Raw genomic sequence first — 9,274 nt, 5'->3', positions numbered from 1 at the left:
CCTCTATCATCCTGAGAGTTTGAAGTCACCTTTCCACAAATCCTATTTAGTATGATAGTTTCATGTGACCCCAATTGATATAATCCCCATGACTTTGCTTTTGCTCACCTCTACAGCTCTAGCTTAAATAATAAATATTCTTTCAGCTTCTGGGAGTTCTATGTAGGAATGAACAGTGCACTCAAACAATACTGAGAGATGGTGACAATGTTTTTGCAAAAATTACTCAGTATTATAGAAACTCATGTGTCACGTGAGACAGGACAAGGCTAGTAATAGCTAGCTGTTTAACGTATGTGCCTCTTGCCCTAGATTGAGAATTAAACAACTGACTCTTAATGTGACCCAGGCATTCGGAGGAGGAATGTGTTTCCTTTTTACTTTTTTTAAGATTTGTATAATACTTCATCTCAACCTTTTGGCTAAGATCAAGTGAAGATTTCTGTTACATAGAACTATCCTCAGTTTTTCAAAAGCAATTTAGAGGATTTTTTGGTGAAATTATCCATTAGTTCACTGGTATTGTAAATATTATATTGAAGATATAATTTTAAGAATTCATATTATGTTGCATCTTCACATACAACAAGGATAATTATTCTCTATGTATTTAGATTACTTTCATTAGCATTGTATTTGCCTGCATTATTTTACTTTGAGAATGTTTCAAATTTTTCTTCTATACCTGGATATTACAAAGTAGATACAGAGATGCCTGGTGGTGTGTGAGCACTTTTCCAGCTGTCAATGAATCCTTTCCTCTGCTGTGCTGTGTGAGGAGGTATTTTCTTGAGTAAAATAACATTATTTTCCGGCCGGGGATATAGCTCAGTGGCATGCCTGCCTGGCAAGCATAAGGTCATGAGTTTGATTCCCATAATGAAAAAAATAAAATAAAATAAAACATATAGACTGGAAGCTGGGAACTTCTCTTTCCCAACTTACAAGATGCAGGTGAAAAACCTGAGAAGTCAGATACTAAAGAAAAACAACCCAAAGCCCAGAAGATTGGTGCCACTGGCACTGGTAAAAAGGGCAACTCGAAGGTTAAAATACCCAAGAGGGAGTGGCCTACTGCAGCCTGTCCTGGTCAGAGGTCCCGCAGATGGCCCAGGAGGAAGTTGCGGGCCAGCGTTACTCCAGGACGGCATGGCCATCCCTACTGGCTTGGTCACCCTCACAGCCTTGCTCACCCCCCTGGTTTGGTCACCTCGTGGGCCTGGTCATCCTCAAGGGCTTGGTCACCTTCACAGGCTTGGTCACCCTTGCAGGCACCACAGAGGTGCAGGACGGGTTCCTAACCAGTGGCCCAGGCCTTGGTGCTCAGGCCGGGGCTTTTAACCTCAATCGTGCTCCTCTTCATAGAACACTTAAGAACTCTGGCATTGCCACCTCCACAGAGACTGAAATCGGCAACGTGAAGATGCCCAAGCATCTCGCTGGTGCCTGCTACAAGAGGAAGGAGCTGAGGAAGCCCAGATGCCAGGAGAGCCAGGTGCAACCGAGGGAGAGAAGGAGGAGAGGAGGGACAGAGGGACAGGGGGACAGGGGGACAGAGGGACAGGGGGACAGGGGGACAGAGGGGCGGGGCAGGACTCAGCGCCGCCCAGGGTCACCCAGAGAGCGAGGCTCCTGGAGGCATGGAAACCCCTCCATCCTCAGCCCCTGGGCTGCGTGACCCCGTGTGCTCTCTGACAATCTTAGTTTACCCTGCACGTTGCGTTCTCAGTTTCTTACCAAGAATCTAAGTAGATAGCTGATACGTTTGAAAAATCTACACAGACTGAATAAAAATAGTTTGGTCCATTTAACCATTCGTTAGGTGTATTTGCAAATATTAAAGGTCATATTTTCACTGAAAATACTTTCTAAATGTAGTTCTGTATTAAAATGTTGCAATAGTTACATCGTAAGTATTGTTTTACTAAGTCCGTTAGTGACTACACTTTTGTTTTTCATTTTTACTTCTAATATGGTAGGCGGCAGTGTTTAAATCAACTTAAAAGACATTTAGATTCCTTTTTAGGTATCTCGTGTAAGCTGATCCCGAGAGCAAAATGCAGGTGTGTTGTTTCATTATAATTTGTATTGTGATAGTGAATCATTTAGCTTTATTCAACCAATATGGTTTCAATGAGTATTAAAGGTATGAGAAACATTAGTTTTTCCAGATGATCTTCTCCTTGGCAACATTAGGTATATCATTGTTTCAGAATACTGTGTTTGGAGTTTTTTTAATCATTGAACAGTAATTGCTTGCGTCTCTTCCATTCCAATCCTCCTATTAATTGTCTCTCTTTCTCTCTTTCCTTCTGTCTTTTACCTTATAGCGCCACAGCATGAATTTTGGTTTCATGAAAAGAACAGGGACTGTGTGTCTCCTTGTTTTAGCAAACTGATGGACATTTCATGTATGTTTGCTGCATGATGTATGTGCTTTATCAAGGTATTATACTTTTGGAAACTATATTGATTGATAAGATTTAAATATCCAGAAGAGGCTTTCCATTGTTGATTTTTGAGTTGAGTTCTCTGATAAGTTTTTGATACTGAACCACTTCATCTTTGATGAAATATACCAATAACATAAATTTATGATATAATTGTTTTAGTTCTGTACTTTGAACTTTTGGGCTTTCACACTACAGGGAATCCTGCTGCTATGTAGCCAAATCTTCAGATTGAAAACAATTGCCTAGTACACCCTTGTTTTTTCCCTATGAGGTACTTTACCTTGGATTTTAAAATGTGTGGGCATATGTGCAGTGGGCCTTTAATTGCCTAATCTTGTAAACATGATATGTAACTTACATACAAAAGTTGCATTAACCTTGAAATGTGCATAACAGATATTTTTAAATTTATATTCCACTTTTTAAAAACACATTAGATACTAATTTTAAAACAGGGCTTAGTGAATGACATAAAATTATTCTAGTACTGAGTGAACTACATACCCTGAACTTTGCAATTTCATTTTTCATTGTTGTTGAAAAAAGATCTCTTGCATCTTCCCAGGCTGCACCCTTAACTTCCAAACTTTGTTCCTAAGCCTCCTACAGACATGTGAGACCGCCTCAGTAAACACTGCTTAAAGGTTTCAATAGTGCACATAATGGGAATGAATGCATTGAGGGACTTCTATGAATGAATGCCACTTTCCTTCTAATGAATTTAAAGTTTCGTACTTTTCGTTTCTTCTAAAATGTCCTTGATCATCCTGGTATAATGGTGTGCATCAGAAATCAGCCAGAAGCAGTTCCAATAGATATTCAGCTCATGGCCCGCTCAGGTAAAATATAAAGACCTTCAATCTAAAGATGAGTGGTCATAATCTTTAGTTACTGTATGTGTTTTATTTTGTGTTTTACCATCTTCCTTTTCTAGCTGTTGTAGCCATTTGTTTATCTTTTTCAAGAGTGTGATTCCTGTTATATTAATTATCGACTTTTTTCCTTGATGGATTTAATTAAAACCAAATATGTAACTCTATGTTTATATTTTAAAAATTGACACTGCTGATAGTGTCATTAATTGTATGCATTTGGACACTGATTTTGTGATGTGTTTTTCATACACGTTTCTTTAATAATATATTTGGCATGTAAATCCCATGGAGGAGGCCAGGGAATGTTCCTCACTGGTAGAGAGCATGCTTCATGGGAAAAAGCAGCTGGAATCCATCCCCTGCGTTGGCAATAGAAAAACATTACCACATTTGTTTAATTATCCCTTCTCAATGGTTTCCATATCTTCTCTACTATGCTCACGTAATATTTATATTTCACAATTGAAAGAAGGTCCCATGATGAAGTAGTTTATCTTATAAAAGTTATCTCTGTATTGTAGTAACCACGTAGTCTATTTTACAAGCATTCTAAGTATCTGAATACTAAGTACATGAGAGCAAATAATTTATAAGTTGTTTCTGATCCCCATGTTATTATTTGCAACTATACTCAATGACCTGTTCGTCACTTTTTCAGACTCACTCTCTCCTGCCTATATTCCTTGGCTTATTATACCTAGATGTGCTAGTAATGGCTTTCCAAGTGTTTTGAGTATTCTCACCGCTTAGCTATTGTCTTGCTGTCCATTTTAGCAGGGTATAACTCACTTATTAGTTATTTAGAACATACATAATCTCTTTACTCAATTTAGAACACTTTCTAAACACTTGTATTTTCTCCTAAAGAATTGTTTTCTTTAAAGTTCCACTTTTTTGAAGATTCAGCACCAATAACCTGTCCGTCATGCTAGAAACTGTTCACCACTATGTATGTTTCTGTTACTGCCATTTTGTATGTGACAAACAATTCAACCTTTGCCTTTGTGTCTGTCTTTTAAGTATATTCCAAAAATTCTTACTTTAATTAGAATATAATTCCTTTGATGGTTGAATCCTGTCCCACAATTACCTTACATAATCAACCATTCAGCAATTGATGGACTCTGTTGAGTCACCTTATATTTGTGGCTGTTCAGCCCTGATGGACATTTGTATGGATGCTACTTGTTTGCTTTGATGAACAATATATTTGATGAACAATATATTATAATATTCATGTGCAAAATTTGTATTGAATTATGTGTCCCTCTCATATAGATAGATAGATAGATAGATAGATAGATTGATTGATTGATGAGTACCATGTGAATTTTTATGGTTTGTACATGGAATGTACCATTTGAAGCACATGTTGAAATCTAGCCCCCAGGAAGATACTAAAGGGATGTAAACTATCTGTGCACAGTTGGAGCATTTGGGAGCCAAGTAGAAGTAGATATGTTACATTGGCATGCTTCCATGCTGCTGCATACTAAAAAATAAAAAGTAAGTCCACAATATGTACACACATGCACACACACATTCAGTCTGTTAATATGTTAATATGCCATGCATAATCTCAGAATTGTGTCTGCAAGAAAGCTATTACCATGTAAAATGTTCTTCCTTTCCATAAAAATGAGCCAAACTACTCATCTTTTCTTTATACATTATAGAATATGAAGTATTACATTTTGATTCAGGGATGTATTGACAGTAACTGTGTCTTTTATTGCAGAAACTGACAGACATTTCTGACATGACTTGCTTTTTATATTTGCAATAAGAGTTTGTAGGTGTTCTCCATATTCTCACCAAAACTTATTACTGATCTTGTGTTCTTGAATGTAGTCTTACAGATTTCTTATTCTTGCCTTATGCCTACTAATAGATGTGGCCTAAGAACTTCAAACACATGAGTTCTTCTCAAGGCTGTCAGAATTATTGGTTTTATTTGAAAGACGAGGAAAGAGCAAACAGACATGTGAAATGTATGCTGTCCTTCCTTCAAAGGGAAAGTATACATATTAATGTATAATTAATTTGGAGCTGAGGGGATTAGAACTTGTGTTTCTATCTCTGATAGGTTTGGGATACCAGGAAAGACTATTCCAGAAACAAGGAATATGTATCACATTTGAACCAACATCAGTACTATGAATTCAGAGCTAGAAATGCTCTATTTTTTGATCAAGAAGAAAAAAGACCAGTGAGAAAGAAATGAGGGTTTGCTTGCCATGATTCTAGGTCAGGCTTTGTAATCAGCATGAACATAAACAGTGTAGCATTTCAGTATTCAGGTTTTTTTACCTTAAAAAAATAGAGAACTAGCAGTGTAATTTAGCTGCACAAATCTTTCGCTACCTATGCAAGCCCTGGATTCAATGCCATAATCAGAAAAGGAAGAAAGACAGACAGACTGAAAGGAAGAAAGAAGAAAGACAGCCAGGTCTGTACACCTTTAAACCCAGCCCAAGGAGGCTGAAGAGGGAGGATCACTTGAGTTCAGGGACACCCCAGGCTATCTAGAGAGTTCTTGAAAGGCAAGACGACATTATACCTTAAAAGCCAAAACAAAACAAGAAAGACAAAAAGAGAATAAAAACAGAAAGGAAAAAGTGAAGAATGAATGAGTGTAAGAAAAAAAATTTTTTAAATGGCTGATCTGGAGAAACACAGGCTGTGATGAGGTGAAATGCAATTTGATGCCTTTGGTGTTTGGCGGTTCACTGACTGCAGGTCTATGGCTGGCGGTCTGATCATCTATTCAGAGGATAACGGTAAGCAGTGTGGCACCTATGAAGGCCTCCTTCTGAAGGCGGTGGCCATTTTTAATTCCCTATCATCTTGTTTTAAAGTCTGTATCATGTTCGTTGTTTTATTGGGTTAGGTTTCATTCTGTTTTGTTTTGCTTGATTTTATTATATCCAGTGACATGGGAAGCTATTTCAAAGATAGCAAGATATAGTATGATAGCCATTTTGGATTTACTTTTGTCTTTTTTTGAAGTCCTTTATTGAATTCATTGTTTTGTTTTCATTGGTTCTATTCTGTGATGTTTTGTTTGATTTTTACTATGCTTAAGGTATCTGCAGCTATTTAGAAGACAACAAGAGGCATTACGGTAGCCATTGTTGATTTCCTATTGTTTTGAAGCCCTGTGTCACTTACACTGCCTTGTTTTGATTGGCTTTATTCTGTTTTATTTTGGTTGGTTTTATTCTCTTTAAAAATAAAAAAGAAAATTAAAAAATATAACAAAAAAACTGAGCTGGATTAAAATTAAAATTACAGAATGGTGTGGCCAAGAAAAATCTGGTCACCACGACAACCCAGAAGCAGTAACTTAAGTGGTAGGTTAGGACTGGTACCTACTATATTAGAGTATGCCCCTCGTGACCTTCTTTCTCCTGCATATCCATGAATCATTAGACTGAGGATGTCAGAAAGTACATGGTAACATTAAATTCAGAACAATCAAGCAACTCACAACCAACCCTTTAATACATGGCCTTTACAAGACATTTTATATGCAAACTGATACAGGAGAAATATAAGTCCTGACCTGTTAGATGTCAAATGTGCCAACTTTGTGGACTTAAGGCATCAAGAAATGAAGTTACAAAGTAAGGGAAGAAGTTAGGAGAATTTTATTGAAAATAGAGAAGAATAGCTCCTAGCATTTCAGGATGAGTCCTAGGAGGACTGATCTAGGATGTGGCTACAGAAGCCCTTTTACAGGGGAAATTTAAACATAGGTACAATTTACATTAAGCTATAGTCTACCTATAGGATTGCAAGTACAGCTGCTTAGCTGATATTGCTCCAATGGGGAATGAATCTCGTAGCAAAGGTACGTGGAAAACCCTTGACATCTTGGGAAGAAGTGGATCCAGATGCACTGGTCACCCACTTAGGTGACCGATGCCTGCCTGGACTTACTGGCTTAGGTGGTGCTAATTACAGCGTAATTTTAAGTTACTGTTTGTCACTTGGGAGGCACATAAGCTTAACCAATGCATCTTCACCTTGAGGCCTGGGCTTTAGATGTGCCTCCAGGCACAATTCTGATGTCTTTAGTTTTCTTGTGTTGGTCTCTTTGAGGACACAGTAACTCTCAGAGTGCAAATTAATTTATATCTAACTTAACTGCTTATAATAAAATCAACAATATTTGAATGAATAAAGTGAAATCTATTCATTCAATCATATTATTTAGACTATAAATAGAGGAAATCCATCCATTTTTGAAAATAAAAACTAACTAGATCTTTAAAATATGTCAGAGATGAACTGCCCTTTGATCAGATTTATAGACTCTGAAGTTCTCAGTCTCACAAGAGTATGGATCACAGTGATGGCTGTTGCCATCACTAGGAACTTGAGAGATGGCAATTAAAATACTCAGTATTTCTTTTGTGCTCAGCAAAACACCTGCAGCCCTCCTGGTGACTACAGCGATTCATGTGGTGGCCCCTAGAGAGTTACTGTTTGCTATGAGAGTTGTTTTCAATTTTTTCTCTACATACTTTGAAAGGTAAATGTTTTTACTGATAAATAAATATAACTATCAGTGACCTGGCCTAGATCCCCAATCTCCCAAATACGTATATGGTGAAGGCTTAAATAAATGAAATAAGTGATACGATTTTAGGGCTCCAGGAGGATCAAAACTACATAGTTGGAGGACTCTAGTAGCTAAGACAGAGAATGCCTCTGAGAAGCCTGTATTTATTTTTTTTTCCCAACAACACAGGAAACTGAACAGACCGTAGGAGTGGTTCAAGGACTTCGCAAGTAACCAATTATGTTAACAAGGAGAAGTATTTTAGAAGATCTCCATGTTGCATTTCACTACAGGAGTGAAATGCCTGTGGCTACAGTCTTTATTTAGTTAACTGGAGTTGGAGCCAGGTGTCCTCAGCCATTATCTTGCCCCAGCTATGCAGCAGCCCAGCGCGTATGTTCAATTTCCAGTTTTAACTAAAGGTATTGTAATCATTTTACAATATAAGCATATATCAAACCATTCATCTTATACATTAAATGCATTTTATATTACAATTATGCTAAATGAAAATGAGTATGCTTTTTATGGGGTTTTTTGTTTGTTTTTGAGATAGGGTCTCACTGCGTGGTTCAGTCTGGCCTTGATTCACCAGGCCGGGCTTGAACTCGCAGTGATCCTCCTGCCTCAGTCTCCTGAGTGCTGGGGTTACCTGTGTGCATCACCATGCCTGGCATAAACGATTTTTAATTTGAGAAAATTATCATGATTATGGCTCTATGATGGTTCCTAAAGATTTTCACTTTTGCTGCATGTTTACTAGAATAATACAATTTACAGTGGTTGTATTTCTGAAAGTACGTAGTTTTTCTATCAAGTTTATACTTCAGTCATTAGATGTGTAAAAAAATTGGCTTGAGGGTATAATTTGGTGAAAAATAGAAATTAATGTGATGTATCATCAGGTGATAGAATAATTTCTACATTTTTGGGTTCTTAAATACCTTTTCCTTCCCCCCACTCTCCCTCCATCAAACTCACAACTTTGCGCTCAGACGCTTATGCCACTGAGCTAAATCCTCAGCCCCAGTGCTGCGTTTTTTTTTTTCTTGCTAAGTCCCAAAAATTTTTTAGTAGGAGCTTTACCGTATTCTGTGAAGATGCTTGCAGGTTTCTGGGCTTTAACTAACTGCACCTCTGCTGATGGAGTGAAGCAGCAGCCCAGCATGTCAGCTTCTGCCAGGTACTCGCAGCAGTGACTAAGGGAGACAGGAACATGCACACCGGTGTCAGGATGAGTGCGTCATTGAGATTGAACGAAGAAGTGAAAATATAATTATTTTGCTATCTGACTGCTACCATGAGTGGTAGTAAACTCTTTACCAAAAAAAATGTATAACCATTGCCTTAGTGCATTGTAGATTCCCTAACCAAAATTG

The sequence above is a fragment of the Cavia porcellus genome, unplaced genomic scaffold (assembly GCF_034190915.1).
Source record: "Cavia porcellus strain 051 isolate PalLab524CR breed Dunkin Hartley unplaced genomic scaffold, mCavPor4.1 scaffold_14, whole genome shotgun sequence".
Classification (NCBI taxonomy): domain Eukaryota; kingdom Metazoa; phylum Chordata; class Mammalia; order Rodentia; family Caviidae; genus Cavia; species Cavia porcellus.
Note: the sequence above shows the minus strand (reverse complement) of the source record.